Raw genomic sequence first — 7,184 nt, forward strand, 5'->3', positions numbered from 1 at the left:
GCTCAGAAAGACTGAGGTCAGGTCACCAACGAATTGGTGGGGGGGTGGGGCCATCATTGGTTGGGGCCATCCCCTCTCAGTGATGGGGAGCCATTGAAGGTTTTAGAGGAAGAGAACAATATGATTCCACTTCTGCCCAGAAGAGGTGCCCAGCCCCAACCGGCCCCCCGCCCCACCCGCTCCTGAGGTGCCCAGTCCCCCCGGGCCTCCCACCCCACTGCTCCTGAGGTGCCCAGTCCCCCCCGGCCTCCCGCCCCACTGCTCCTGAGGTGCCCAGTCCCCCCCGGCCTCCCGCCCCACTGCTCCTGAGGTGCCCAGTCCCCCCCGGCCTCCCGCCCCACTGCTCCTGAGGTGCCCAGTCCCCCCCGGCCTCCCGCCCCACCCGCTGCTGAGCTGCCCAGTCCCACCCGGCCTCCCGCCCCACCCGCTCCTGAGGTGCCCAGTCCCACCCGGCCTCCGGCCCCACCCGCTCCTGAGGTGCACAGTCCCACCCGGCCCCCCGCCCCACCCGCTCCTGAGGTGCACAGTCCCCCCCGGCCCCCCGCCCCACCCGCTCCTGAGGTGCCCAGTCCCACCCGGCCTCCCGCCCCACCCGCTCCTGAGGTGCCCAGTCCCCCCCGGCCCCCCGCCCCACCCGCTCCTGAGGTGCCCAGTCCCACCCGGCCCTCCGCCCCACCCGCTCCTGAGGTGCCCAGTCCCCCCCGGCCCCCCGCCTCACCCGCTCCTGAGGTGCCCAATCCCCCCCCCGGGCCTCCCGCCCCACCCGCTCCTGAGGTGCCCAATCCCCCCCGGGCCTCCCGCCCCACCCGCTCCTGAGGTGCCCAATCCCCCCCGGGCCTCCCGCCCCACCCGCTCCTGAGGTGCCCAGTCCCACCCGGCCCCCCGCCCCACCCGCTCCTGAGGTGCCCAGTCCCACCCGGCCCCCCGCCCCACCCGCTCCTGAGCTGCCCAGTCCCACCCGGCCTCCCGCCCCACCTGCTCCTGAGGTGCCCAGTCCCACCCGGCCTCCCGCCCCACTTGCTCCTGAGCTGCACAGTCCCACCCGGCCTCACGCCCCACCCGCTCCTGAGCTGCCCAGTCCCACCCCGCCTCCCGCCCCACCCGCTCCTGAGGTGCCCAGTCCCACCCGGCCTCCGGCCCCACCCGCTCCTGAGGTGCCCTGTCCCCCCCGGCCTCCCACCCACCTGCTCCTGAGCTGCGCTGTCCCTGATGTGGGTGCGGGTTTTCCTGGAGGGCCATGGTGAGTGGTGCCCCTGAGACCGGGTCAGGGTAGCGTGATGGGAACTGCCACTGAGCTGGACCATGCACAGAGGGGCTGCCTGCCCGGCTGTTGACAGTTGTCACCACAATGGCCGAGGATACACGGACCCACAGGATGTGGGAGTATACTAAGAGCCGGAGATGGGAGATGGCTTGCCTGGTGCCAGGGCCTGTGCTGGTGACCCCATCTGTGTTCCTCTCCACCTGCTTCATGAACTGTGATGGATACAAACCCATTGATACCAATGACTCTGTCTGGTGTGGTGAGGCACACACGATTCAAAGAGTCCACGGAGAGTCGTGTAGGTTCATAAGTTAATGGCAGTGGAAAGCAGCAGGTGTTGATCCAGCACAGGCGGGCGAAGGCCACCAAGAACAGAAGACACATGCCCGGAATCTGGACAGGGCGTCCCTGTAGGGTGGGGTGTGGAGCAGCTCTCACATGGCGTGGGAGGAGCAGGCATTCCTGGAGCTATTAGCTAAAGTAACACAAGTCCAGAAACAGGGCAAGGGGGAAGGTCATGTTCTGGGGCAGGCATCAGGGAATTTCTGAAGCAAGAGACCTCCTCTCACTCTGTTGCCCCAAAACATTTTTCTAAATGTAATCCTCTGAAAAAGACAGTTAGTGTCAACAGTAGTTCTCTGGTTGACAGGATTTTCCACCCTTTGTTATACATTTCTGTATTTTCCTTTTTTTTTTTTTTTTTTAAGACAGAGATTCACTCTGTCACCTGGACTAGAGTGCCATGGCCTCAGCTTAGCTCACAGTAATCTCAGACTCCTGAGCTCTAGCCGTCCTCCCGCCTCAGCCACCCAGGGCACTAGGGTTCCAGGCATGAGTCACTATGCCCTCTCTGTGTTTTCCAGATTTCTAAACAGTATTAATTGCATGACTTGGAAAACTTAGATCTCATTCTCCCCTTTCTACAGATAAGGAAACTAAGACCCAGAGAGAGCAGGTGACTCGCCCCACTTGAAGCTAATAATTGGCAAAGTCAATCCTCAAATCCAGATCTCCAAGCCTCAAACTGGGGACCCCACCCATGCTGCCTCTCTAGTCTTTGGGGGGTGGGCGCACTGGCCTCAGGAGCTGCCCCAAGGAAACAGGCCTCAATAGCAGTTGGGGCTCAGAGCCTGATGCCCTTGGATGCAACCCTTGGCTCTGGTTCAGGCTGGGAAGGAGGCCTGAGAAAGCTCACTCGCCTCCCAGAATCTCCACCTTCCTGTGTGTCTCCTTGCTTGAGTATGATTTGACCAGGGTGAAGGCCCCAGCGAATAGCTTGGGGGCTGAAACAGACATGGAGCTACACCCTTGGGCCACTAGCTGAGTGAGTGGAGTCCTGGGGTCTCAGGTGCCCACTCTGTCACTTCCACATCTCCTGCCCCTGACTCGTGCAAATCCTGGCTGGCTCACTCACCTTTCACAACAATTAAATTCTTCAAAATCTCAGGGTAATTGGCTTCAAGTGCTGAGACAAAGTGTAATCAAATTCACAAGCAATAAGTATTTAAATATGTCCCCCTGAACTCCCCTCTCATGCCAGCCCCAAAGACCCCCGACTGTGCAGCCTTGGCTTTTGTTGCCAGCCATCCAAACCTGTGACACAGGCAGCTACCGAATGCCCAGCAGATACCACAATCCCACGCAGACACAGAGCAGAAGCCACCACTTCCCGGTTTGTTGGGTTCTAGTTACAGACCCCCCATTGAAACAACTAGTGCAGATTCTTGACAGGTGGGTGGGGGATGACACCACCCACTGCAACTAAGAAAAATCCCATTCACGGCTCTGAACGGTTCTCTCTGATGTGGCTCAGACAACAATTCAACTTCAGGGATGAGACAGACTTTCTTTTAGCATAATATTCAAAGTTACAAGAAATGGCTTTTAAAAAATTGAGATCTAATTTACTTACCATAAATTTACCCTTTCAAAGCATACAGTTCAGTGGTTTTAAATACAGTCACAGGGTTGTGCAGTTGTCATGACTACCTAGTTCCAGAACATTCTCATCATCCCAAAAGGAAATCTTGGACTGATAAGAATTCACACACACACACACACACACACCCACGCCATCCCCAGCGACCCTCAGTCCAGGGCCATTCCTAATTGACTTTTTGTCCCTGTGAATTTGCTTATTCTAGAGGTTTTGTATCAATGGAAACAAAGCCTATGTGGCCTTTTGTGCCTGGCTTCTTTAATTTAATATATATATTTTTTCTTTTGGGTAAATGTGAAGGTACAAACAACCAGGTAACAATATTTGCATTTGTTAAGTAGAGTCCCTCCCGTGGTTGTATCCCACACCCAAGAGATGTATACCCTTATAGGGTGCTCATTAAGTGGGAGCACACCCAGCCTCCTCCCGCCTCCCCTCAGCCCTGGCCTCGGTCCCTCTGCCCAGAAATTGAATTGAATTGAGCTTTTCTCTTACGTAAGTGTATGTTAGATCATCTGTGGGCTTCACATTAGTACTGAGTACATTGGCTATTTCATTTTCCATTCTTGTGATACTTTACTAAGAAGAATGAATTTCAGTTCCATCCAGGTGAACATGAAAGATCTGAAGTCTCCATCGTTTACATGGCTGAATAGTGCTCCATGGTGTCCACATAACACAGTTTCTTCATCCATTCCTGGGTTGATTGACATTTACGTTGTTTCCACATTTTGGTGATGGTAAATTGAGCTGTAATAAACAATCTAGTGCACATATGTTTATGATAAAATGATTTTTTTCTTCTGGGTATGTGCCTAGTAATGGGATTGCAGGATCAAATGGGAAGTATAACTTGAGTTCTTTGAGGATTCTCCATACTTCTTTTCATAGAGGCTGTGTGAGTTTGCAGTCCCACCAATAGTGTAAAAGTGTTCCCCTCTCTCACATCCATGCCAGTATCTGCCGCTCTGGGACTTTGTGATGTGGGCTTTTCTCACTGGGGTGAGGTGAGATCTCAGGGTGGTTTTGATTTGCATTTCTCTGACGATCAAGGGCAATGGGCATTTTTTCATATGTTTATTGGCCATTCATCTGTCTTCCTCAGAGAAAGTTCTGTTTATGTCTCTTGCCCAGTAATAGATGGGATTGTTTGGTCTTTTTTTTATTGATTAAAATGAGTTCTTTATAGATCCTAGTCAAGCCTTTGTCAGATTTGTAACACGCAAATATCCTTTCCCATTCTGAAGGTTGTCTATTTGCTTTAATTAGCTGAGCAGAAGCTTTTCAGTTTAATTAAGTCCCACTTGTTTATATTTGTTGTTGTTGTGATTGTCATGGAAATCTTCTTTATAAAATCTTTCCCCAGGCCAACATCCTGAAGAGTTTTTCCCACACTTTCTTTTAGGACATTTATCATTTCATGTCATAGATTTAAATCTTTTATCCATCTTGAATCAATTTTTCTAAGTGGTGAAAGGTGCAGGTCCAGTTTCACTCTCTTACAATTGGTTATCCAGTTCTCCCAGCACCACTTATTGAACAGGGATTCTTTTCCCCATTGTATGCTTTTGTTTGGTTTATCAAAGATCAGATGGCTATAAGAGACTGCTTCCATCTCTTCATTTTCTTTTTGATTCCATGCATCTATGCCTCTATTTTTCTGTCTCTACCATGCTGTTTTGATAACTGTGGACTTGTAATATAACCTAAAGTCTGATAGGGTAATGCCTCCAGCTTTGTTTTTATTACTAAAAATTCCTTTAGCTATATGGGTTTTTCTCTGGTTCCATATGAAACAATGAACTATTTCTTCCAGTTCTTCAAAGTATGATGTTGATATTTTAATGGGGATTGCAGGGAATCTGTAGATTGTTTGGGTAATATAGACATTTTGACGATTCTGATTTTTCCAGAAGCATAATAGGTTCTGCCATTTGTCTTCTGCTATTTCTTTTCTTAGAGTTTCCTAATTCTCTTTGTAGATGTCCTTCACCTCTTTTGTTAGGTATATTCCTAGGTATTTCATTTTCTTTGAAGCTACTGTGAAGGGAATTGTGTCTTTGATTAGCTTCTCAATTTGACAGTTATTGGCATATACAAAGGCTACTGATTTGTGGATATTGATTTTATACCCTGAGACATTAGTGTATTTCTTGATCACTTCCAGGAGTCTTGAGGTTGGGTCTCTGGGGTCCTCTATGTATAAGATCATATCATCGGCAAAGAGAGTTTGACCCACATTTGGATGCCCTTTATATCCTTCTCTTATTGATTGCATTGGCTAGAACTTCCAGGACTATGTTGAATAGCAGGGGGATAGAATACGTTCTTGTCTGATTCCAGTGCTAAGTGGAAAAACTTTCAGTTTTACTCCATTCAGTATTAGCTGTGGGTTTGTCATAGATGGCTTCCATCCGTTTACAAAATGTGCCACCTATGCCTATATTCTTAAGTGTTCTTCTTAGAAAAAGATGCTTTTTCTGCATCTATTGAGAGAATCATATGGTCTTTGTTTTTGCTTCTATTGATATGGTGAATTACATTTATGGATTTGCATGTGTTACCAGCCTTGCATTCCTTGGATGAAACCTACTTGATTGTGATGTATAAGTTTTTTGATGTGTAGCTGCAATCTATTAGCTAAGATTTGCTAAGATTTGGTTGTGTATTTTTGCTTCAATATTCATCAGTGAAATTGGTCTATAGTTCTCTTTTGTTGCTAGGTCCTTTCCTGGTTTTGGGATCAGGGTGGTGTTTGCTTCACAAAATGTGTTGAGAAAGGTTCCTTCCTTCTCATAGTGTTTTGGAATAAGTTCTGCAGTATAGGTCCAAGTTCTTCTTTGAAGGTTTGATAGAATTCTGGTGAGAAGCCATCTGGTCCTGAGCTTTTTTTATGGGAAGATTTTTTTATTGTTTCTTTGACCTCAGTGTTTAATATTGGTCTGTTCAAGAGATCTATTTCTTCCTGGTGAAGTCTAGAGAGATAGTGTGTTTCCAGCTATCAGTCCATTTCCTACACATTGTCAAATTTCTGGGGGTAGAGTTTCTTTAGTAGTCAGAAAGAATCTCTGGTGTCTCTGTGGTATCTGTAGTTATTTGCCCTTTTTCATTTCTGATTGAGGTTATTACAGATTTTACTTTTCTGTTTCTAATTAATCTGGCCATAGGTTTATCAATTTTATTTATCCCCTTTTGAAAAGCCAACTTTTTGTTTTATTAATTTTTCTGAATGATTCTGTTATCATTTTCATTTGTTTTTGATTTAATTTTGGGTATTTTTTTTCTTCTGCTAAGTTGGGATTGGATTCCTTTTCATTTTCCATTTTCTTAAGAGGATTCATTAGGTTATTGATGTGCTCTCTTTCTGTTTTTCAGATTTAGGTATCTAATATGATAAATCTCTCTCTCTCAGGACTGCTTTGGCAGTATCCAACAGGTTTTCATAACTTGTAGCTTCATCATTGTTATGTTCAAAAAACTCCTTTATCTCTTCCTTGACCCAACTGTCATTCACCATAAGGTTGCTTAATTTCCATGCCTTTCTGTAAGGATGAGACATTTTATTGGAGTTGAGTTCCACCTTTGTTGCCTTGTGGTTTGAGAAGATACAAGTTATAATTTCAAATCTTTTAATTTTGTTCAGGTTTGATTTGTATCCTAGGATATGATCTATTTTGGAGTATGTTCTATGGGCTGTGAAGAAGAGTATATATTCTTTAGCTTTGGAATGGGGTGTTCTTATGTGTCCATTAAGCCCATTTGTTCTAGGGTCACATTTAAGTCCCTTGCATGTTGAATTTCTATTTAGAGGATCTGTCCAGTTCTGTCAGAGGGGTGTGAAAGTCCATAGCTGTTATGGTAATAGGATACCATATTGCTCAGACCAATTAAGGTCTTTTCATAAATCTGGAAGCATTTACGTTGGGTACATAAATACTTAGAATTGAAATGCACACTTGTTGTATTATTCCTTTGACCAGT

The sequence above is a fragment of the Nycticebus coucang genome, chromosome 4 (assembly GCF_027406575.1).
Source record: "Nycticebus coucang isolate mNycCou1 chromosome 4, mNycCou1.pri, whole genome shotgun sequence".
In the NCBI taxonomy this organism is placed as follows: domain Eukaryota; kingdom Metazoa; phylum Chordata; class Mammalia; order Primates; family Lorisidae; genus Nycticebus; species Nycticebus coucang.